General features: G+C 37.2%; 1 pseudogene; it reads right to left on the bottom strand.

Moving 5' to 3' along the window:
- The window catches only part of LOC127673214 (zinc finger protein 431-like), a 51,958-nt pseudogene extending 25,685 nt beyond the window's left edge, over nt 1–26,273 (bottom strand).
- Nucleotides 26,274–26,583: the final 310 nt, after the last annotated feature.

Raw genomic sequence — 26,583 nt, 5'->3', positions numbered from 1 at the left:
ATCCTTTTATTAGACAAGATAAACAAACTGCTATTTAAAGATAAAGAATATACAAATTAATGAAATCTAAAATGAAATGGGGAATTAAATAACAGGTAATGAAGAAATACAGAGAGTGGTAAAGACATAGTTTAAAAAGGGTGCATTCCACCAACTTGGAAATTTTAAAACAAATAGCTAACTTCCTCAATAGATTCCACATCCCAAAATTAAACTAGAGAAAAACAACTTAAATTGACATAAACATGAAGGAAAACAGAATTCATTAAAAATATGTCCCCAATATGAGCCCACGCCTATGAGTTTTAGGGTAGAGTCCTACCAGACTTTCAAAGAGGATTTAACAAGAATTCAGTGTATTCAACAATATAGAAACAAAACAAATATTAGTCAATTTATTTTCTGAACCCCTGATTACTCATATATCCAGTCAGGAAAGACTGAGCAATTAAAGAGAATTACAGACCAATTATCCCTAAAACCACAGATTCAAAAATATTTAAAAGATAAAACAAATAAAATAAAATATGAAACACAACAAAAGATCGTCCACCATTAACAATGAGGAAGGCTTCATTCTAGAAACAGTGATGGTTCAACAAAATGGGATTAAAGTGTAAGAAAAACCAAGAATTGATCATCTCATGAGGTAATGTAAAATTCTCTGACAATATTCAACACCACTTCATGATAAAATTCTCGGAGTTCTGGTGCTTACTGGGGCTGGAACGTGGCTGCTTCTATTCCATTATCAGCAGCTTTCAATATTTCAAATACATCACTGCCTAATCTTGGCTTTCCTGGAACTTGCTTAGAGATCTACCTTGATCTCAAAGATCTGCATGACTCTGTCTCGTGAATGGTGGGTTAAAAACCATGTAACACCATGCCTGGAACTAAGCCTTTCTGCTTATATTTTAAATTTAGAACCCAGAATCCAAATCTATCTCTTGGCAATTTGACACATAATTGTATCTTCATGTGTCTACATCAAAACAGTATCCAGGTAATAATAATTCCTAACATGATACAGTTCTCTTTCATACAACTGCAAACCCATATGTTTAGCTGAATGTAATCTTGTCCTAATGTAACCATTCCTTTAATGCCATTGAATATCCTTGATCACAAGATTAAACGTCATTCAACTTCCTGATGATGCCTTGTATTTTGAACCTTTCTTTTTTTTATTTTTCCTTTCTTAGTTTCTATGCTTGTTAAAAAACTTTCAGGCCAAATTCTATGGGGTGATTTTCGTGACTTACTTGGTCAATACAATTAATGTAAACCTCTTTACCTTAACCTCAAGGAAACTCTTCATACAAGGGCAGGAAACTTCTTTGCAAAAGCATCAAAAAAAAAAAAATCTCCAGATTGGAAATAATCCCAAGCACCCATGTCTATCATATCCTACTATGATACCCTCCTAATTCCCACTTAATTCATGATCATATTCATTATGTTTCTCTCCAGCACACAGAATTTGGAGGCTTATCCCTAGTGAAAACATTTTACCACATTGATTACATTAATAAGTTTTCTGTCCGGTGTGTGCTCTTTTATGATACTGGAGATGACTGGGTCTTGTAAAGGCTTTACCACATTGATTACATTCATAAGGTTTCTCTCCAGTATGTGTTCTTTTATGTCTTTGGAGATAAATGGGTGTTGCAAAGGCTTTACCACATTGATTACATTCATAAGGTTTCTCTCCAGTATGTGTTACTTTATGATATTGGAGAGTACTGTGACATGCAAAGGCTTTCCCACATTGATTGCATACATAAGGTTTCTCTCCAGTATGTGTTCTTTTATGATATTGGAAATTACTGCGCTGTGCAAAGGCTTTACCACATTGATCGCATTCATAAGGTTTCTCTCCTGTATGTGTCATTTTATGTCTTTGGAGATCACTGCGACATGCAAAGGCTTTACCACATTGATTACATTCATGAGGTTTATCTCCAGTATGTGTCATTTTATGTCTTTGGAGATTATTGGGTGCTGCAAAGGCTTTACCACATTGATTACATTCATAAGGTTTCTCTCCATTATGTGTTCTTTTATGAATTTGGAGAGTACTGTGCCGTGCAAAGGATTTACCACATTGATTGCACTCATAAGGTTTCTCTCCCGTGTGTGTTCTTTTATGTCTTTGGAGATAACTGTGATATGCAAAGGCTTTACCACATTGATTGCATACATAACGATTCTCTCCAGTATGTGTTCTTTCATGATATTGGAAAGTACTGTGACATGCAAAGGCTTTCCCACATTGATTACATACATAAGGTTTCTCTCCAGTATGTGTTCTTTTATGATATTGGAGATGACTGCGCTGTGCAAAGGCTTTACCACATTGATTGCATTCATAAGGTTTCTCTCCTGTATGTGTCATTTTATGTGTTTGGAGATGACTGGGTCTTGAAAAGGCTTTACCACATTGATTACATTCATGAGGTTTCTCTCCAGTATGTGTTGTTTTATGATACTGGAGATTTCTGCATCTTGTAAAAGCTTTACCACATATATTACACTCATAGGGTTTCACTCCAGTATATCTTCTTACATGCCTGCAATGATAATTAGCACATATGAAATTTTATCACATTCATTACTCTGATCAATCATGTAATTAATATGAATTATGTTTACAATTTGTCTAATAGTAAAGAAGCATCAGATCTTAAGGTTTTAGCACTTTATATGTTCATGTTTTTCTCCCTCATCATGAGTTGTTCAAGACACCTGTGATGATTATTACATGGCTCATATTTATAATACCCTCTTTTTATATGATGTATTTTAGCTGTCTGAATAAAGTTAGAAAAACTCTGATCTGTATAACACTGATTGTATTCATATTTTTCCTCTAGTGTGAATTACAACACATGTGACTGGGAACCAGGACATACAGAAGAATTTCCAAATTCCTAGTACCCATAAAAATTTTTTTACACTATGAGTTTTGGGATATTCCCTGTAAAGCTAAAAACCCAACTAATTACAAATGTCTTTCATATTCCTAATTTCTTCCAAAGGCAGAATACTACATATCTTCTTGTTTTAGAACAAAAATTTTATGTTTATTCTTTCCATATCCCAATGCTCACATGATTATTATCTATTGTGACACATGATATACCTAATAAAAAGAATGATAAGTGAAAGGTTTACGCATTGCATACACACTGTTTGAATTTTTGTTTCTCATAACATGTGCAATATGGACTAATGTTTCTCCACAACAATATTCTTGATTCTCATAAAATGCCCTCTCACCAAACTGAACCATATTACTACAAGAATATTAGTATCACCAAATTTTCTAAGGACTATTTGCTTATTAGAATGTTTTGGATATAATTTTATCACTATTTAATGTGCAATTTCTAAATAGTATGAGACTATACAGATTGGCAGATCCACAGCACAGGTCTAATGGAGCTACTTATCAAATGGATACACAAATCACATATCGGATCTTGAGGTCCGTGGTTTTGAAAGAATATTATAATCATATCTATACTTAAATGACTGCTTTTTTACACTCTAGCATTTTGCTGGAGATTCCATAAGATATTAAAATTTCCTCAGAGACAATTTTATATCAGCTTGCACATGAAAATTACCTTTCATGACTTCTATTATCTTGACAATGTTCTTCAAGATGATGCTCTTCCCAATTATAGCCTAAAACACAGTACCAGTAAATGAATGATATAGTATTGGAAAATAGGCAAAATTAAAGTTACTGTGAATTTTAACTGCACTGTGATAGTTACAGTGAAAATTCAGTGAAACTGAATTATTCAGCTCAATTTTCATACAATTAAAATAATAGAAGATCATAAATAACCAAGAAACATTCGTTTCCTTCAGAAAGAAAAATAACAGTCTTACCTATAGCTTTGAGGTTCAGGTATGTTTCCGACATCACATTTTTGTAGAGACTCTTCTGGGAAGGATCCAGCAAATTCCACTCTTCCTCACTGAAGTTCACATACACATCATCAAATGTCACTGTATCCTAAATATTCCATACATATGTACAACACAAAACATGAAACTATCATCACTGTTAAGGAAATATATGCTTCCTTAAAAACATATTCATATAATTTTGGCACTTGCTTCACTTGTTCTCTGACTCAGAAGTTATAATCAATGTTTCATTTTGGAAGGACCTTGAATTATAAGTTACACCTCTGTCACTTTTGAACACTTTGAATAGGATACAGCCTTGCCAAAGAAATGCAAATTGAAAGGGGGATGCAGAGGAAACAGATCCACAATACCGAGCACACATCTGAAAAATTGTATGAACAATTACTAACTACAAACATGATGGGCAAGCTGGGTGTATTTTCTCATGTCTTTAATCACAGAGGCACAGCCAGGTGTATATCATTTACCTAGACACTGGCATGGCGTTTGTAATGTGTTCTAGGAGACTAAAATGTATATTTTAAGACCCTCAATCCCTACAAAAAACAACCATGGGAAAAAATGATACTGAACTCAAAGTTCTTTATGAAAGTTCCTATAAAGAATTATAAATTCACAGAACATCTGTATTCACCTGGCAGAAATATGAAGTTTAATCTATAACATTTGGTCAAATTTCAATACTGAAGACATGGATGAAAAACCACACAAAAATATGCTTATATTACAAATATAAGACATGTGTTTTTTGTGGTTTCTCTACTACTTTAAGGACAGACAAAGCTACACAGCAAAATTTGGTTTAGAAAAGAAAAGCAAAAAATAAAATAAATATAAAAATATAAAACAACTAGACTTGTAAAATAGATTATCACTGATTAGCAAATGTATCTATTGTATTTTATATGATTTAAGGAAAGAGATTATAGTGAATATATGGGAGCATGACAAGAAAGCTGAAGGGTCAGTTTCAACCACAACACAGAACACACCAAGGACACAATGTTTCCCCTCTAAAAGAAATGCGGGATAAAATGTGGAGCAGAGACTGAGGGCATGACCAATGAAAATTTGCCCCACTTGCGTGCCATTCTATGGACAAGCACCAATCCATGACATTATTAATGACACTCTGTTATGCTCCCACACTGAAGCCTTGATTAATTGTCTATTGAGAGGATCCACCCACAGGCTGACTGAAAAAGCTGCACAGATCCAGAGTCAAACCTTGCATGGACCTTGGGGAATCTTATGGAAGAGTTGGCAGGAAGACTGAAACCCCTGAGGAGGATAGGAACTCCAGAGGAAGACAAAGAGACTCAAGTAACAAGCACCCTTGGGGACACTCAGAGACTAAGCCACAAACCAAATAGCATACACAGGACGGACTAAGGCCCCTGGCACATATAAAGCAGATGTGCAGCGAAGAGGCTCAGAAGGTCATCTAACAAATGTACCAAGGGCTTTCCCTATAGCTGTGGGGGGCATATCTTTCCAATCTGTTTCTTTAACTGGGCTGCCATGTCTGGCCTCAGTGAGAGAGGATGTACTTAACTCACAATAGAATTGATGCACCAATTTTCGGGATACCTGGGGGCCCCACAACCTCTCAAAGAAAAACAAGAGGAGACTGGAGGAGGGACTCTGCCATAGCAAGGGTCATATAATGGGGATAGTGATAAGGGTGGCAATGAATATATAAATTATTGGAAAAGCAATAAAAGAGAGAAAAAATAAAATTTTCATTCTATAAACACTATCCTGGAAGGTATCTGGAATGGCTCCTACAAGAAGAACTTCCACAAGCTTCACAAAGAAAGCCAGACAGGACAGACAAGCAGCCAAAGACATCATCCTATCTAGAAGCTTTGTGTTTCAATCAACTGCATCCTGACCCTTGACACTATGGGCAAATATTCATCCTGTGATGAAAATGCATTCAGTCTTTCTTCAGTGATCCTAACAGTCTGCAGGAAGTCCTACACTGTTCAAACTTCTAAAGTCTCTTCTGACACACAAGGCAAATCCTGAAGGTCACCTCTTGTAACAGCTTGGGTACATCCTCTCCTTGTATACATCTCTCCATGGAAGATTTACCAATGCCTTAGTTATCTCAACAAGCTGTGGTCGCAAAATGCAACTCAAGAATCATCCTCAAAATTTCAGTGCAATTAACTCTCATGGAGTCTTCCCTATGGCTCTGACTCTGCCAAAAGATGGCTGGAATCGTTCCAAATTGAAACCATACAGGAAGAATCCAGGAGCTCGAATTTATCATCTATCAGTTCTCCGAAGCCACACCATATAAAAGATCCTCTTAAGTTTGGCTTCTAAGGTGATGGACTCTGCCTCACTTGGTCCATATTTGCAGCAGGTTTTATTTAAAGTTCCTTCTTGGGACTAGGAAACACATTGCCTACTCCTTCCATGAATTTAAGATTTAGCAAGAGGATATGTTACACTTAGGATATGTTCTTAGGACATCTATCCACTGGAGCATGTGTTCCACTAAGTTCATATGTGTTTTACTTATAACAGCTGGAAACTGAAAAAAATCAATAAGGCCGCCAACCAAAATTTGGATACAGAATAGGTGGTTGATATACAAAATGGAATACTATTCAGCTAGTAAAAACAAGAACAATATGAATCTTGCAGGCAGATGGATACAACTAGATATTATCATCCTAAGTGAACTATGCCAGACCCAAAAGGACATGCATGTATGTACTCACTTACAAATGGATAATAACCAAAAAGTATAGGATGTATGCATGATATTTCTTGGATCTGAGGAACCTAAACAAGAAGGAAGCCTAAGGGGCTGAATAGATGGCTCAGCTTTCTCATCCTGCCCAGGCCCACTGGCTTATGAATATTGTCAGCCTCAGTGGAAGACACTTCCCACATCAATCATGTACACTGTCTCACACAGACATAACAACCAGCCATTCTGATGAGAGCACACCCTCAACTGAGGCTCCTTCAGATGACTGTACCTCTGTAATGTTGAAATGTTGGCAGCGTCACCTCTCTCCTGACTATGTGTCCTTGTGGATTGACAAGATTATCTCTTCCTGCCCACCTGCTCTCCTAGCTTTCAACATTAACCAGCAATCTCTCTTGAACATAACAAAAAGGTCAATAAAAGAGGCCACACTCTGCCAACACTATGAAAATCTAGACAGAAAAATGTAAAACAGGAATAATCATCCACATAAACAAGAAAAACTGAGAAACATTACCTAGACCAATAATCACCACAAAAGCAGCTGCCCAGACACCAGCATAAATAAATCAAGGACTGGTTAATTTCATATTGCAGGATCTTAGAGAGAATACTTAAGAAATAATTACTTCCTATGAGAGTTTTAAAATTAAAGAAGTCAAACTAATCACCTTTGTTTTGCAAAATAAAGTAGTACAAATACAAAAAACAAAAATGACCTTTCCATATATAGGTTGAAAAAGCATCTATATCCTCGATCAAAGGTGGATCTGAACATCTCTGAAGATCAACAGCAAGAAAGGGTTTCTCAATTTAAAAGATATAATTAAGAAACACCCCCCATAGTATCCAGGGTTAGTTATGGTTGTGGATTAGAGAGTTAAGGTTAGGGTTAAGGTACAAGGGTTGTTAGGGTTACGATGTTTAAGAAATTAAGAGGTTAAGATAGGATTAGAGATTTAAAGTCTCAGGCTTAGTCTCAGGTTTAGGGTAAAGTTGGCCACCATTATTCTTGATGGTCCCACTCCCACTGAATCAATAGTATCTCTATTAGACAAAGAAGAAATGTCAGGGTTAGGGTCAGTCTCAGGATTAAGTCAAAGAATATGTTTGTTGTGCTTTGTGAAAACAGCTTCTATATTTTCTCTCACCTGCCTTCCTAGTCCTCATTTTCATAATAGCAAAATCTTCTTTCTTGCCCCCAATGAAAGTGCAAAGTGAATTATCCATGAACCCAGAATTCCTAGATGAGAACATTCTTTACATTATTATGGGGCCCAGTTGACATACAACAGAAGAGTAAATGTGACTTGAAACATCATTTTTCCCAAGCTCACCAACAAACTGCACCTAAAGATATTCTTAAGTTTATTAAAGAATGGCAGTAAAATTACCTTGTTATTAGTTAGTACTTGTTGATCAATTTATTACCTACTCTGAGGTCAGGACACACCTCATCCCTCCCAAGGCTCTGAAGAGCTTCTTTAAAAGCATCAGCCTAGACAGGTGAGGCACGCATACACTGCCAACACCACACACACATCACTGAGCATTTGTAAACCAGGAGACGGCAGTGAGCTCCAGCCAACCTAGAAGACACAGTGAGTTCTAGGGCAGCCCTAGACTACACAGCAGGATCCTGTCTCAAAACACTCAAGTTAACAAGCATCCACACTACATGTGTGCTACTCAAAGAACTTCAGTTTAGGAACAAATTTGCAGGCAACAATTAGAAATTACACCAAGTTACTTCAACGCAGCAATCTCTGGACTCAGGCGTTGGATTCCTTTCTCAGAAGGAATATTAAATAACACTGGCCAGCCTTACAGATTTACAGTGATAACTTCAAAACAGAGTCAAAAAATATGGGCCAAATGTTTCACGACTGAGCTAATGGCTTGGCTGCTGGAGTTACCATGCTTCTAATCCAGTCTGGTATACCTATTTCTTCAACTACACAGTAGGACAGCATGAACAGGTTTTGCACTTAGCAGTTGCCATGTGGTCTCAGGTCTCAGGTGGCTCTCACTGTTAGTCTATGTCCTCCCATATTTCAAAAGAACCTGGACAGCCAAGCAGTGCTGGTGCACACCTTTATTTCCAGCACTTGTGGGGCAGAGACAGGCAGATCTCTTGTGAGTTCGAGGCCAGCCTGGCCTAAAGACCAAGTTCCAGAATAGCCAGGTCTAAACAGAAAAATAAAGAAAGAAAAAGGTCTTGAAAATTCAAGATAATAATAGTAATGGTGATAAAGTCCTGATAGACTTTTTTTTTCACTGTTTTGAATTCCAGACTCAACAGATGGGCAATTCTAGTTTTGTTTTGTTTTGTTTTCTATTTTTTTAAAAAAAGAAACGAAGCCCTTCAAAGATCCGGTAAGTTTCACCACTGCCTTCCCAATGGCAAACCTGTGTTTCCAAGTTTCTCCAAAAGCAATTAGTGGATGGAAAGGAAGAATACACTCAGAATAAAAGAATTGTGAAACTCCACGATGAGGTAATAGAAAAAAATGGGTAACCAGATTAGGATTAGCATGTCCCTGCAAAACACACACACACACACACACACACACACACACACACACACACACACACACTCACACACACACACACACACACACACACACACACACACACACACACACACACCAAACTTTGCAAGACCCAGTTTCATTTCAAAGTCTGGTCAGTCCTGATTCTTCAACTGCCCCAGTATCTTCACCTCTCCACTGACCTTTCCTGGCCTCTTATACTGGCAAAACTCAACTGCTACTCATTTTCATTACCCCATGTCTTAGTCAAGGTTCTATTCCTGCACAAACATCTTGAACAAAAAGCAAGTTGGGGAGGAAAGTGTTTATTCAGCTTACACTTCCATGCTGTTGTTCATCACTAAAGGAAGTCAGGACTGGAACTCAAGCAGGTCAGGAAGCAGGAGCTGATGCAGAAGCCATGGAGAGATGTTTCTTACTGGCTTGCTTCCCCTGGCTTGCTCAGCCTGCTCTCTTATATAACCCAAGAGTACCAGTCCAGGGATGGCACCACCCAAAATGGGCCCTCTCCCCTTGATCACTAATTTAGAAAATATCCAAAGCTGTTTTTCATGGAGGCAGTTCCCCAAATGTAGAGCTCCTTTCTCTGTGATAACTCCAGCCTGTGTCAAGGTGACACAAAGAAAACAGCCAGAACAAGGTTCTTCTTACTTGGCTGCCTTGTCTAAATTCAGTAAAAGAGATATGCTTAGCCATGCAGAGATTTGAAATGCCATGATTTTTTTGATACTACAGTGGTACCTGTGCTTCTTTGAGAGATAAAATGAGTCAGGGATGATGGACTGTACAAGGAGGATGGAGAGTTGGGAAAAAGTAGAATGTAAATTAAATAAATAAATAATGAATAAATAAGTGGGGAAAATAAACAAATACATATAAATAGAATGAAAATTTAGAAATCAGCCCATTATTTTAAAAATACACCCAACTCTATATTTCAGGTGTAAGACAAGGAGAAAAGATTTTTGGCCAAAATATCACACAAATGACCTCTCAGTAAAATTCACAGTTTCTGTTTTCTTCTAAAATGCTATGATCTCAGTTTCCTCTGGCTGCATCCTGTCAACACTCCAATCTTGCAAGTCCTATGAGAACAACTTATTAAGCTCCATGGACAGCTTTCTATGACTTTCATCATCTCAGTTCCTGATATATTCCACATTCCTGCCAAAAAGAATAAATTCTGTCCGGCCGCAAAATCAACTATTGATACCATTTGTTTTTGTTATTGTTGTTGTTCTAGCTTGCTACTCTGCTGCCATGATGGAATCTTTTGAGCAGAAGCATCTCTCTTAATGAACTGTTGTTGTGAGAGGTTTTGTCAGAGCACAATTCATCACTTTGGGAGCTTAGAGTAGAAACTGAAGCTACAAACCTAAGATAAAAGCATGGACAAACATTGCCTCCTGGCTTGCTGTCCTGTTGGTCAGTGTCCCATGCTCAGGTAGCCCTATCATCCAACCCAGGCCCACTTGTTTATGAATATTGTCACCCTCAGTGGAAGAGCCTTCCCACATCAATCATCCACACTATCTCACACAGACATAGCAACCAAAAATTCTGATGAGGGCACACCCTCCATTGAGGCATCTCCAGAAAACTGTAGCTCTGAAATGTTGAAATGTTGGCAGCTTCAATTCTCTCCTATGTGTCCTTGTGGATTGCTAAGATGATCTCTTCCTGCCCACCTCCTCTCCTAGCTCTCAAAATTAGCCTGCATTCCCTCTTGAGCACACCCTCCAAACAGATCAGTAAAGAGACAACATTTAAACAACATCCTATGACAATCCAGAGGGCAAACTCTAAAACAGGAATAAAGCTCACACCCAAAAAAGACAAACCCAGAAACTAATTCCTAGACCCGTTATCACTACAAACCCAGATGGCTAGACACGAACATATGAATATAATGAATAACAGCCAGGAAAATATTTCACCAAGAAAGCCAAGCTATGATTTCACAGCAGGTCCTGAGAAACTAAAACATGCAAGAGATCGAATGCAAAAGAGGTTCTATGGGGGAAGGGAGAGGAATGAGAACCTGAGAATGGGATAGAGGTGCACAAGAAAACCTGAAGTCAGGCAGACAGATAGGGAGCAGGGAACGAGCAATGAAGGAAGAGAAAGAGAATAGAGAGAGTGCATGTGCAGAAAATAGAGACAGAGTACAAATATAGAAGGTTGTACAGGTATATAACGCACAAACGGGAAACAGCAGCAGTTGATTGAGGTAGCTAATGGCCTAAGCATTTCCTAAGTCACTAAGAGCAGGACATTGAAATTGCCTAGCCACTGACAAATATTGAGGCAAGGATCATCCAAAGAACAACACATGGAAGAGAGAATCACAAGAATTAAAAATGAACAGCAAGCAGGCAGTGGTGGTGCACATCTGTAATCCCAGCACTCTGGGAGGCAGAGGCAAGCAGATTGCTGAGTTAGAGTCCAGCCTGGTCTACAGAGTGAGTTCCAGGACAGCCAGGGCTATAGAGAGAAACCCTATCTTGAAAGTAAAAAAGCCAACAAATCCAAAACAACAACAACAACAACAACAACAACAACAACAACAACAACCAAAATATGAATAAAAAAAAGCGATAAATTGGTTAAAAACAAAAATTGAATTCTAAAACTTTCCAGGCACTAAATAGCCAAGAGTTCTGCAACATTTGATAAGGCAAAACCACAAATGATTGGAGGAAGAGAAAAAAATAAAAAGGAGAAGAAGGAGACGAAGGGTGAGGAGGAAGTAAGAGGAGGATGAGAAAGAGGTAGAGGAGGAGGAGGAGGAGGAGGAGGAGGAAGAGGAAGAAGAAGAAGAAGAAGAAGAAGAAGAAGAAGAAGAAGAAGAAGAAGAAGAAGAAGAAGAAGAAGAAGAAGAAGAAGAAGAAGAAGGAGAAGAAGGAGAAGAAGGAGAAGAAGGAGAAGAAGGAGAAGAAGGAGAAGGAGAAGAAGGAGAAGAAGGAGAAGAAGGAGAAGAAGAAGAAGAAGAAGAAGAAGAAGAAGAAGAAGAAGAAGAAGAAGAAGAAGAAGAAGAAGAAGAAGAAGAACAACAACAACAACAACAACAACAATAACAACAACAACAACAGCTGCAGCAACAACAACAAGAAGAAAACAAGAAGAAAAAGAGGGCAAGGGCAAGGGCAAGGGTGAGGGTGAGGGTGGGGGTGATGGCGATCAATCAGTAAAAAGGACAAGAAAATATTTCCAATTAACACTAAATGAAAACATTCCCAAACTAAAGAAGGTGCCTGTTAATTTAAAAGAAGCATCCAAACTACAAAATACTTTGGGAAAAAGTCCCTTTGCCACATAATAATAAAAACACTGAAGTTCTAAAGTAAAACCATAAACAAACTACAATAGAAAAAAATAACAAAACTAGAGAACAAAAACAAGTCACATGTGCAAGCAGAGCTGTTCGATTTATACCTGTCTTTTTAATGAATGTTATAAAACACAAAAGGGTTTGCACACGTGCTGCAGAGTCACAGAAACCACACGTGTTCCTACAAGAAAGCCACGGGTCTGAATGTTTGGGGCAGATTCAGAATCAGCCATGACAGTGAGGTCACTCAGAGACCACTGGCTGATGTGACAAGTGAGGAGCAGCACAAGGGACTTCACAGATGTGCACATCTGGCTGATGTTTCCCATCCAGCCACAGAGAGGACCCCCCACCCCAACACCCACTGCTCAGCCGCCTGTCCCTACCCATTGTGGGCAGTGATCCTGTGCTCACCATGTCACGATGTCACAGCTTCCCTGAGGTCCCCTCACAGCACACAACAGCAGAGCTCAGAGCAGGACACGGAGAATCATTCAAGCTGCACAGCAAGGATGAATTTCCCCACCCACAGGAAGGGCAGGAAGTCCTCCTGCATGAGCGGCTTCTCCCTGTGCTGCTCAGCAGCTGCGGGAACTTCCTGGTGAATCAGGGCCTTGGGGGCGGGGCTGTGACGTCATCACTGTGGGACCACTCTCCTGCCTGCCTGTCACCTGCCTGTCTCCTGCTGTGGGCGCAGGGTAGAGACTCTCCCTCTACAGAGGGCTGGGGGCGGGGCCGCGTGAGGGGGCGGGGCCGGTGACAGACAGACAAACAGGGCAGTGAGCTTGTTCACTATTCATGCCTTGGCCTGCCCTCACCCTGCGACGCCCGGCCCTCTGGCCTTGGGCCCCGCCCACCTCAGCAGAGCTGAGCTCCCAGGGGAAATAGATGTAGGGATGCTAGGGTCGGGGCGTGGCCATCAGCTGGGGCTCCTCCCTGTGGGCGTGAACTTGTGGGGCAGGGTATTGATGTCCTGGTAGGAGGGAAAGGTCGTGGGGTCACGGGGTGAGGGGAAAGGAGGGGGACTGCAGTGTCAGAGATGGAGCAGGCTCAGGGCATCTGCACAGGGTCACAGGCTGACTCAGGCCACACCTGAACCTTCCTGTCACTCTCACCCCGCCCCGCCCCATAGCAGCTCTGGGAGCCACGCCCCCACCTGTAGCTCTCAGCCCGTGCCCCGCCCCCAGCGTCCATAGACCAGAGTTTAGAAGGTTATAAAAGTTCTGTCTCATTCACACTGTGAGAAGAATCATGGGGCATTGTGTCTTCCACTGTGTAGTGTAGGGAAACGCAGTCTCCCAGGACACACTGAGCCAGGAGTTGAACATTCTCTCTGTTGTTCATATGCTATTGTGTGCTAGTCATGGTTACAAAATATCTCCAAACTTCCTGTGACTCCTGTCATCTGGGGAACACGTCATTATGCTAAATCCAAAATGCCTGGATTATAAAGATCCAACCCCCGTCCTGTCCAATATCAGAACCTGTGCAGACATTCACTGAGTTATCATGCTGATGTCTTGTCTGATAATCAGTCCCTGGCAGTCAGTGCCATTTGATGCAACATTTCTCTGTTGATGTTTGTTCACACCTCATTAAGAAGTTTGAGAACAATTTCATACATTTTTTTTTCTAAAGGACATGAGAGATTCCACATGGCATTTCTGAGAGAGAATTGTATTGCTAATGTGATTATGTACCATATATTTTTCATTCATGTCTAGTTGGTATTTGTTTTGAAACAGTTCTGTGTTTCATTACATTGCAACAACACAAATGTATGTCTATGATGCCAATTTATGTGACTTGGTTAGATTCCAATCAGTGCCACCGATGGAGCATTACATTTGATTTATATTTGTTTGAACTACATTACGTTTGGCCCATAATATTCACACTGATTTAAATGGAATATTTAACTCCATTTTTTGGAATGGTTGCTAAGTCACTGGCTTAAAATAAAATCTGGCTGTGGAGTTTATTGCACTATCTTAGATAATATGAAAAAAATTGGCTTCATACTTTTGTTGAATTATGCTTTGACAATTTGAATATTTTTCAGTACTTCTGCAGACCTGTATATTGGGAAGATTGAGTGCCTTGATACTGTGATATTCTATCCTTGTTGTATATTGTGTGGTAATATCATGTCAAATGCATTGGGAATGTGCATGGAGGCTGACTCTGCACTCCATTGTGACCCCTATGGAAATTCTTTCTTGGTCTGTGACAGTATTTTGGAAGGAATTTGGTGCACATGAGCATTGGACTTGGATCCATACCATACTCATTATAGGCAGACTACAGGTCAAATATAAACGTCCTTCAATGAGCTTGAATTTGATTTTGCCAAGATTGAGAGCTGAGAGTCCATGTTGTTTTCCACAGAGAAATCATCCATGTCCTTGGAAAACAGATGCCTGATCTCTGAGCCCTCTGCACCAAGCCAAGTTTCACTCAGCAGCCTGATATCCCAGGAAGACCTGCCTTCTCCTGCCACCTCTCCGCATACCTTCATCTGAAACATAAAGAACTGGAGGTCTGGAAAAAGACATACTAAGGATTCCCATCAGATGACGGCCACACCAGGATCAACAAGGTGCATGCCCTCCCAATACCCACTACAGTAAGAATTTTTATGGACCAACATTTTCAGGAAACCCTTGAAACAACACAGTCAGCAAAAGACATGGATACATAATACATAATACCTCCAAAGAAGGCCTACACCTATAGAGCAAGCCCGGGATAGCAAGAAATATAGGAAAATGACTACAATTCAACCTTGTAAAGATGATAGTGTTCTTTAAATAGAAAAAGTGTCAAAGTTGAAGATTATCTTGGAAAAATAATAAAGATAAAATGGTAGACAGGACATATTTATAAAATAAATAAATAAATTTATTTTGTATTTTTACTATTATACCATTATTATTTTCCAACAAATTCTTCAATTTTAACATTTTTCTATATATTTGTTCAAGATTCTGAAAAATATTTTGCATGTAAAAATTCAGTTTTCTCAGAAATAGTTCCTATTTCCTCTTTCATTATTTTAGAAATAATTTTTATGTCTACAATTTTATTTGTATTATTTTAGATGAAAAGCTTCAATTTTAACAATGTATTCAGTTTTATCACAAATATTTTCCATCAAAATCTCCAATTTTTTCATAAAATTTTCCATGTGCTTGGTCAATTATTATACAAATATTTTCAATGTAACCATTTTATCATTATTATTTTCCATCAAATTGTTCAGATTTACATTATTTTTCTGTATCTTTCTTCAGTTTTTCAGAAATATATTCTATGTAAAGCTTCAACTTTGTCAGAAAATATTTCTATTTCCTACTTCAATTTGTTTAGAAATGTTTTACATGAAAAATTTTAACAATTTTTTATATTTGTTCAATTTTGTAATAAATATTTTTCATCAAATCCTTCCAAGTTATTTCTATGTACTACCTCAATTAGTAAAGATATATTTTACATGTCTCATATTTTGCCATTATTGTTTTCAGAAATCGTATTCAATTTTAACAATATTTCTATATATTTCCTCAATCTTACGAAAAATATTTTCCTTGAAAATTTTCAATTTTTTCAGAATATATTTCTAATTCACTCTTTAAGTAGAGTAGAATTCCTTTCAATGTCTATCATGTTATCTGTATCATTTTTCATGGAAATCTTCAATTTGAACACTTTCTATGTATGTGTTCTATTTTATCAGAAATATTTTCCATCAAAATCTCCAATTATAACAGAAACATTTTCTATGTAATTGGTCAATTACTACAGAAATATTTTCTTTGTTTACAGTTTTGCAAATATTATCTTCCATCAAATTCTTCAAATTTAATATATATTTCTATATATTTCTCCAGTTCAGAAATACCATGTAAATCTTCAAATTTATCATAAGCTATTTCTATTTACCAATTCAATTAATTTAGACATATTAATATGTCTATAATTTTACCTCTGTAAGTCTTCAATTTTAACACTTTTTTCTATATTCTTCAATTTTATCAGAAATAGTTTCCATCAAAACCTTTCATTTTATTAGAATATATTTTATGTGCTTGGTCAATTAGTAAATATGTATTTTATATGTTTACTATTTTACCATTATTATTTTCTACTAAGTTCAATTTTAACTGTATTTCCTATAAGTTTCTTCTATTTTTTAAGTAATATTTCCACTAAAACATTCGATATTAAAACATTTTTGTATACTTTACAATTTTTCAGCAATATATTTGAAGGGCATATTCAATTTTATCAGGAAATTCTACTTAACTCTTTCATTAGGTCAGAAATATTTTCTATATTTATCATTTTACCTGTATTTTTCATGAAAATCTTCATTTCAACAAATTTTCTATAATTTTTCAATTTTATCAGAAATATTTTCCTTCAAAACATTCAATTTAATCAGAAAATTATTCTATGTGCTTGGTCATTTAGCAGAGATAAATTTGATATATTTAGTTTTTCCATTAATATTGTTCAACAAATGCTATTATTTTAACACATTTTTCTATATATTTCTTCGATTTTATTAGTATATTCCATCAAAATCTTCAATTTTACCAAAAATTTTTTCTATGCATTTGGTCAATTAGTAAAGACATATTTTCTATGTTTACCATTGTGCCATGGTTATTTTCTACTAAATTATTCAACTTTATTACATTTGACTACATATCACTTCAAATTCATCAGAAATATTTTATTTGAAAATCTTCAATCTTATCAGAAAATGTTTCTACATACCACATCATTAAGTTTAGAAATGTGTAATATGTCTACCATTTTATCTATATTATTTTACATGACAATCTTTCATTTTAACACTTTTTTCTTTACTTCTTAAATTTTTTCATCAATATCCTCTATTTTATTAGAAAATATTTCTTTGCACTTGGCCAATTAGTAAGGACATATTTTGTACGTTCATTATTTCATCGTTATTATTTTTCAAGAAATTCTTCAATTTTAGCACTTTCTCCTATGTATGTCTTCAATTTTATCAAACAAAGTTTCTACTGACCACTTCACTTATTTTAGAAAAGCATAATATATCTACCATTTTATCTGTATTATTATCCTTGAAAATCTTCTCTTTAAGATATTTTTGTATGTATTTTTAATTGTATCAGAAATATATTCTATGTAAATCTTCCATTTTATGAAAAAAGTTTCTATTTATTTAAATAGTTTAGAAACATTTTCTGTCTACCATTTTATCTATATTATTTTCCATGAAAATCTTCAATTTTAATACATTTTTTGTAGTTCTTCAATTGTAACAGAAATATTTTCCATTACAACCTTCAATATTTTTAGATTTTTTTTTCTACTTGCTTTGTCAAATCATTTAAAACGGAAATAAGGAACATACCTGCTAAAATAATTTTAAAAAAGTAATACTTTCCATCAAAATCTAATTTTTAGATTTTTTCTATATGCCTGGCTAATTAGCAACGATATTTTTTATTTTTACTATTTTACAATCATTGATTTCCAACAAATTCTACAATTTTAATGCTTGTTGCCATACATTTCTCTAATTTTATCAATATTTTCCATGAAAATCTTCAATTTTATCAGAAAATGATTTTATTTACCACTTTAATTAGCTTAGAAATGGTTAATATGTCTAACATATCTATATGGTGTGGTACTACATATAATACATACTATCTGCAAAATTTTCCTTCAAAATATTCAATCCTATCATTTTTGTATATATTTTCTTCAAATACATTGGAAATATTTCCCATCTAAATTATTCTACTTAACTCTTTAATTAATTTAGATTTTTTTCTTTTTCTAAAAGATTTATTTATTATTTTATGTAACTACACTGTAGCTGTCTTCAGATACTACTGAAGAGGGCATCAGGTCTTGTTACAGATGGTTGTGAGCCATCAAGTGGTTGTTGGGATTTGAACTCACGACCTTTGGAAGAGAAGTCGGTGCTCTTACCTGCTGAGCCATATCTCCAGCCCGAATGTATTTTTCTATTTCTACCATTTTAGCTATATTATTTCCTATGAAAATCTATTTTAACACCTTTTTTCTAGAGTTCTTTAATTTTATCAGACATATTTTCCATCAAAACCTTCAGAGTTAATAGAAACTTTTCTATGCTTGGTCATTTATTAAAAGTAATTCTCCAGTGTTTGCTTTTTAACTGTATTATTTTCTAACAAATTCTTCTATTTCAACACTTTCATTATACTTCTTCAATTTTGTCAAAAATAAAATTTTCCTTCTAAATTTTCAATATATTTCTCGTAAAATTTCAGTATATTTCTTCAATTTTGTCAAAAAAAAATTCTTTGTAAATTTTTAATTTTATCAGAAAATGTTTCTACTTCCTTTTTAATTATTTTACAAATGTTTTTAGTCAACCATTTTACCAATAATATTTTCAATGAAAATATTCTAAATATTATACTTTATATTTCTTCAATTTTAACAGAAATATATTCCTTCAATATCTACAATTTTATCAGGAAGTTTTTTTATCTGCCTGGTAAATTAGTAAAGATATATTTGCTATGTATACTATTTTACTTTTATTATTTTCCAACAAATTCTTTAATTTTAGTATTTTTTCTATATATTTCCTCAATTTTATCAAAAATAGTATCCATGTAAGCCTTAAATTTTATCAGAAATTGTTTCTTCTTGCCACTTCAGTAATTTTAGAAATATATAATTTTGTCTACCATTATTTTCCATATTATATTCCATGAAATCTTTAATTTTAACATTTTTTGTATATTTCTTCAATTTTATGAGATATATTTTCCTTCAAAATCTTCAATTTCATTAAAATATGATTCAATGTGCTTCTATGTCCTTGGTCAATTAATGAAGATATATTTTCTATGTTTTCTATTTTTTCCATTATTATTTACCAACAAATTCTATTTTAACACATTTTTTATATATATTTCTTCAATATTTGCTAAAATATATTCCATATAAATATTCAATTTTATCAGAAAATGTTTCTACTTACCTCTTTATTTAGTTTAGAATTGTTTCCTATGTTCTCCATATTACTGTATAATTTTCCAGGAAAATCTTCAATTTTAACACATTTTTCTATATATTTATTCAATTTTATCCGAAATAATTTCTATGAAAATCTACAACCTTATCAGAAAATATTTCTACTTAAAACTTCAATTAGTTTAGAAATGATTAATATGTCTACCATTTTATCTGTATTGTATTCCATGAAAATCTTCAATTTTAAAACATATTTATACATATTTCTAAGGCTAAGGGACAGATAAGAGCTGTTCAGAACATGTGTAATTTGACATTTGTTGACAAATTTGGACACACAACTGTTGGGGAGTGTCTGGTGAGATGAGTCTCTCACAGCCTGAGTGACAGAGCAGGGAATACAGAGAATGCACTATACCCTTTGATTTCATCTCCCAGTCACAGTGTGAGATCTGAGTCATCTTGTTTTCCTGATTGCTGTGCGCAGCCATCATCTCCAAGCAAGACCGTCCTGAGAACGTCCCTCCCATCCTGAATCTCCACATGCTGAAGGTGACCCTGGAACTGCCTTCTAACAAGTTCATGTGGCCAAAGCCTAGGAAGAAAGTGGACATCTCAAGTCTTCTGCTGCCAACGTGATGGGCTGGCTCTTCTCTCCATCCTGACCCAGGTCTCCACAGCTAACACATTTGGAAATAAAGCACAGCACTTTCCCATTGTTCTGACGCTGACAAATCTCAGTGGCTGCGACCTCTGGCTTTTGAAATGGAGGTAATCAACATTTGTGTCCCAGGAGAATCTCCCGGTATGGGCACCTCAGCTTCTGTTCAGTAGAGGAAGAGCATTAACAGGAAGGCAAAGCCTGTTCCCCATGACATAAACAATCCATTGTCTGAACATTCTAGTGTATCCTGGAGAGCTCTGGGCATCCCCTGTGATGTCACCAGTGATGTCACAACACCCACTGCTCTCGGGGCTTTCAATTAGTCACTAGAGTGTTCACTCATATTTATGTCTTCAAGATGGAGGAGGAGTCTACTTGAGAGTGAGAATGGGGAGCTTAGAGAAATGAGAGAGAGGCCAAAGGAAGCTGGATTCCCATCTCACTGTAAACCAGTGAGGAAGATGTGGTCCTAGGAAAGGCTCAGTGAGTCATGGAACAGTGATGTGAAAACTCCTGGAGTAGGCACAGTTGAGCCTGGCTTCCCAGTAGTTGGTAACAGGAAATGCTGACACAGTGAATTTAATGAACTTTCCTGATTATAATTCCTGAAAGGTGAGGATTCTAGTACATTAGTTTGATTAATTTAGCTATTTTGGAATAGATAAGTCTAGCCACAAGCAACATGCTCATGCACTGGTGAATTGTCACAGAATGTTAGAGTAGCTGAAATGTACAGAAAGGGAAAGCTTCACTTCATGATGATCAATGATTTTGGTATCAACATACTCCAGTCAGAATGCATCAGCATCTCGGGCAGCTGCATTAGTAACTTAAGGTGATACTCATATACATATAATATCCTTGCTTTTGGGGTGACTTTAAATTCCCCTCCCTTACTTCACAGTCATGCAAGAAATTCAGATTTTAGCACTGGGTAGCTGTGGACTATAATCTATTAATTCTACATATGGAGCTGATGACAGAGGAAGATCAAATAGGTGACAATGATCAAATAGGTGAAGCATGGAGTTTTGTGGCATCATTTAGAGAAATGGGGAATAGCCATTGCTTACTGTAACAAAAATCTACTAATGAGAATTGACTGACCATATTCAATCTCAGAATACGTGACAGCTCACAAACACTGGAAATCTGGGGCACACTGAGAAACCGGTATGTAGTTAAGAGTTTGAAAAACCTATTTTCCATGTAGCACGGCTGCCATGGGACAGCAATGAGAACCCCTTAGGACTATAGTTTTAAAAGTTAATGTCGTAAGTAAGAGTCGGGAAATAAGATATACAGAGAGCCATAATTTTCCTGGATTGACTAGAAATTGAACAGGATCATTACAAGACAGAAGGTCCCAGGATAAGGAGGTGGGGTGGGGAATTGTCCAAAAATCCTAGTTGACCCCATGAAGAAAGTTGGGCCTCTCCCAGCATGGATCATTCACTGCTTGTTATTTTGTTTTCTGACTTCCTCATTTCTAGATGAGTCAGCCCCACCCCCTTAAAACTCTGCATCTAAAACTCACCACTTCTGCTTTTTCAACAGTTCTCTTCTGGACAAAGTTTCATACCTGACACTGCAGATTCTACCTCAGTGCCCCAGGCACTCGTGCTCCCTGGAGGAATGCAATTAGCCTCCATTTAAGATGGGAGGGTGACATTTAATACTCTTTAACCTGAAGCCAGACATACACTCCTTGCTCTATCCAATGAAGTAGGATGCTAGTGCCATTTGTTTCAGGATGGCATGGGAGTCCAACTCCGGGGTGAATGGTATCCCCTTCCCTGAACTCGCTCACACAATCCTTCCCCTTACTCACCTCCTTCTCCATTGATAAAATGGAAGACCCCTGACCCGGGCACATCAACTCTCTGCAGTTTGTGAAGCATATGTCACAAATAGTGCAAGTGCACTTGTGTTCCTCTAGCTACAGAGGCTTGGGTAGTCACCAAACCTCCTCCCTCCAACTATTGTTCTCAAGAAGCAGGAAAAGTAAATGGAGAATCTGATCATAAACCAGATGCCTAGTAAAGGAAAAGACCTGTAAGATTGCCTTGCATTTATCACTTATGGATTATTGGACTATAGCTATTCATTGTTTCAAACTCATGGTGTCTTTTTTGGGTCTGCAGTGCCCTGCTCATCTTATATTTTCCAAGCTTCAAGTGGCTGCACCTCCAGGATGTAACTATGCCCAATCATATATCCATAAGTGGTTCTCCAAGGAAGAGTGTACCTTGGTACAGCTTGGAAACCCTTAGGAGTTTATAAAGTTGTATTGTTCTTGGTTCTATTCCCCACATCAACTTACAATTTCTGACTTACTTTGCTCCTGAGAATATAGTGGGATAGACTGCATCCCCAATCCTACTGAGTGACCTCATGCAACCGGGGAATCCTCTAGTTGGATACATAGACTTTCTCTGCCTAGTGTCAATATAAAATGTTTTTTCATCTCCATTATTTGACAGTACCCAGGATCCAGGGTATCACCATCCATGGTTTGTGTTCTTTGAGGACCACCCTTTGTTGATCTGATGTTTTAGGCCAGTGTCCATGGAAGTCTACACTACTAGGGACATGTCCTACCACAGAGCATATTCTTTCTATGTAAAGCTGAAGTTAGTCCATGAGCAGGGAATTTCTCACCTTCAGAGATTATAGAATGTGAACAATGAGAACCACAGGAAGCTCAAGAAGAAGAAGAAAAGCTTCTACTGCTAAGTACCTCTCAGGGATTCCAGCAGTTGTGGAATGGTCATTTCTGCCTTTAATGTTTTTGGACTACAGATTCTCTAGCCCTTATTTTATCCCTTCTGCCTCTTGCCCATCAGATAACCTTGTGGCATTTGTATCAAGTGTAGTGAAAGAGACTGTTATCCCTCCCAGCATGGTCTTGTCACCCTCATGAACCTTGAGAATAAAAACAAAATGTATGTCAGCTCTGGATACAGACAGGTTATACAGAGCTGATTGTTAAGGAACAGGTATTTAGAATATCCTCCCGAGGAGTCTCCTGGTCTATCTTGGGAATATTTATGCCCTAAACAATATTTGTTGTTTTGCCATTACCTTTGACAATCAGGACCAGCTGCACAGTCCTCTTTAATTTGTAGGGATGTGTATGCCTATTGTTTATGGTCTTGGAATAAGAGTTCTCATGGCTTACTTTGCCCTTTTTTAGGTCTTCATGCATTCCTGTGGCCTGGATGTGTTGTTACAACAGAAAGATCAGTTCATCCAAGCTCTTCATCTATATTTACATTTTTTTTGTAAAATTATATACATATACCTACGTGCGCACACACACACACACACACACACACACACACACACATATACATATATAGTATGGCAATTCTGGTTTCAGGCAAGGTTTGCATATATGTGTATTTGTATGTGTATGTGTGTGTAGGATTGATTCTAAGGCATTGTACATGCTATCCAAATACCCTACCAGTGAATTTCAGGTCTAGAATCCCAATCATCATCTACAAAATTACAGGGTAGATTGAATAGCTGCACTTACCTTGGAATTTGTCCATCCATATACTGGCTAACATAGAGAATGGTTGAAAGAATGCTCTCAAGATTGGCAATATTTAGGTACCTGATAGACTCCACAGTGTGCAATACAGACATTTCAGTCTGGGAAAGTCTAATACCGAACTATTCTATATCTGCACGTGCACCAGTAGAAGCGGCCAGGTTAATCTATTCATCTAGGAGCATTATCCAAAGCAGCCACACATTATGCTGAGGATTTATGCAAAAGTTATAGTCAGGCCCAAGCTCCTTCCAGGTGTCATTATAGGCATCGAAACCTACTCAGTATACTAGTTCCTTAGTAGTGTGGTTTAAACTTAGTCTCACAAAGTTTCTAGTGTGTCCTTTCTTTGTCAGGGTCAATTCAAAATACAAGGTGACTTAACACAGAGATTTACAAAATCTGCCTCAAAGATTCTCTGGATATTGATCTTTGAAAAGACTTGGTGTGTTAGGAATTGTCTGGGGGTCCATTAGATCACTTCCTCCACATTTTACTCTCTGGCTTACATCCAGTCTCAATAAGTCGGTGAGAGTCCATATATCATAAAGTAATTGTCAAGGAACAGACTTAGCTTGGAAAGAGATTCTTAGGAAGAGTTGTCTGACAATAGAAAAACAAATGACTAGAATTGTGGTGCAAGATGGTGGCCTATGTTCTGCTCAAGGAAGCTTTGCAACCTGCTTTCTCTTTGTTCAATTACGTTTATTTCTGATCAGCTTTCCCTGAAGATCTCTAAGCAGCTCTCTTCCTCTCTATGTGCTGCCTGTGACAGTTCTCCAACAGTTCTCTCTTGCTATTCTGACAACTTTACCTTGATAGGGTTTTTTATTTTTTATTGCAGCTCATAGGCCCAGTGACCTATTTTACATACAAATGCAGGAAATATCTTCTGCTCTCTTTGATTATCCTACAAATCAGAATCCTGTGAAAGTAGCCCCTTGCTACTTAGGAGACAACAATCACATATTTCCCTTAAACTTAGCAAAATAATTTAGAGATCTGCTTGCCACTGTAAAGCACAAATGATAAGCATGCTGTGGGTACCTTTTCTAGAAATTACAACTTCTACAGCACCTGGGACTAACCTTGCTCTATGCCTGGCTGACATTGAACTCAGTAGTCTGACTGCCTTAAGATAAAAATAAGAAAAACGAGATCTCTTTATTTCTTTTATTACTATGATTCAGAGATGTTGGCACGCAGTTCAACTGCATTTGCTACTTTAGTTTTGTGAAGCCCCTTAAACAATTCATATTGCATCGTTCAGGTAGTTGAGAAACTAGCAGTATTCCAAGTCATATTTTAAAGAATTTTCCATACCCTAAATGGCTGTCTAGAAAGTCCCCGGCTATACCATTTGCTGAGCAATCTGCCACCTCTTGCTTCTGGATTCCTGCTAGCTCTAATTATCAGGGAGTCCTTAACATTAACAAGAAGGATATTTCTCAAAGGAAGAATATACAATACGTGCATTATTATATAAAGAAGATTTATAATCACACAGCTATCAACACTCCTGGAGTCCCATGTCTGCTGGTTCTATCCCATCGGCAGAAACCATGTCATTTTTTTCTGTAACAAGAGCTGCCAGTCAAACCCCTATAGCCCTCCTTGTAAGTAGTAAGTTTTCAGCGATATACTCTCAGAACTTCCATGGCAAACGATTCTCTTTAACTGTCCCTTTAATTTTCCAGGATTGGACAGACCATTCTCTTGCCACAGACAGACAGACTTGGGACTCCTGTGGGAGAAGCAGGGTCCAGGTACTCAGGTAGGTAAGGAGTTGGTGAGTGACAGACAGACACCACACACCAAAATCGGTTTGAATCTGCTGCAACTTTACTTCTGCAAACATCTCAGATATAGACACATGATTTAGGGACTACTGTTTCACTTCATGCCACTTTACATCTGGTGATGATCAGAAGTGGGGATTACATGTTTACAACTTGAAACTAAAAAGGACAGAGTAGGAAGGTGTTTTTGAGGGGCGGAGAACTTTTTGTAACGAGATAATGAGAGAATTTTGGAAACAGGAGTTTTGTTTTCAGACTTCATGCTAGGTTCAGAGAAATTACAGCTCCTTTTCAACAGAAGATAAGTCCTTGAATTTGAAGATTCCCTTGGCAGACAGCCATTATTGGGTGAAGAGTACAACTGTCTCTGAGACATTATAATAAATCTTCTTTCTACATACACAGAAAAATTCACTCTCTATTTGAAATATATTGATATAGAAAGCATGTGCTAACACAACTGTAGGTGTTTCCCCACCTTACCATTGAAAAAGGTTTGCTGACTAACAACAGTGCTCCATAGTGTTTGTCATCTGTTTCCTTGTTTTCTCCCAGGGTTGTTTCATACATATCATCTGGTGGAAGGGAATTGTATGAAGCTGCAAAGCAAAAATCATGTTTCCTAAAATCCCTCTTTAATGTTAAAAGCTTGACCATCGTTCCACTGATGGGCCAGCTTTATATCACCCATGCAAGTCAAGTAACAGATTATCCTCCTTGATTTCAGGAAGAAGAAGGGGAAGTGCTGTGAAGAATTCCCAAGCAAGCTTTGTAGTCAGGTCATGATGAGTGCAGGATCACTGCCCCCAAAGGGAGGAGAAAGCATCTGAACCACCCCTCACAGCCTCAGTTGCAATGGTGTGTCCTCCTCCAGTGCTGGGTGGGAGTGCAGATGGATGAGGTTTTTAGAGGACAGGCACAAATGCTATGTGAGTGCAAACCTGACCTGAGATGTGAAAGATCTGGC

The sequence above is a fragment of the Apodemus sylvaticus genome, chromosome 22 (assembly GCF_947179515.1).
Source record: "Apodemus sylvaticus chromosome 22, mApoSyl1.1, whole genome shotgun sequence".
Classification (NCBI taxonomy): domain Eukaryota; kingdom Metazoa; phylum Chordata; class Mammalia; order Rodentia; family Muridae; genus Apodemus; species Apodemus sylvaticus.
Note: the sequence above shows the minus strand (reverse complement) of the source record. Positions and strands in the feature narration are given on the sequence as shown.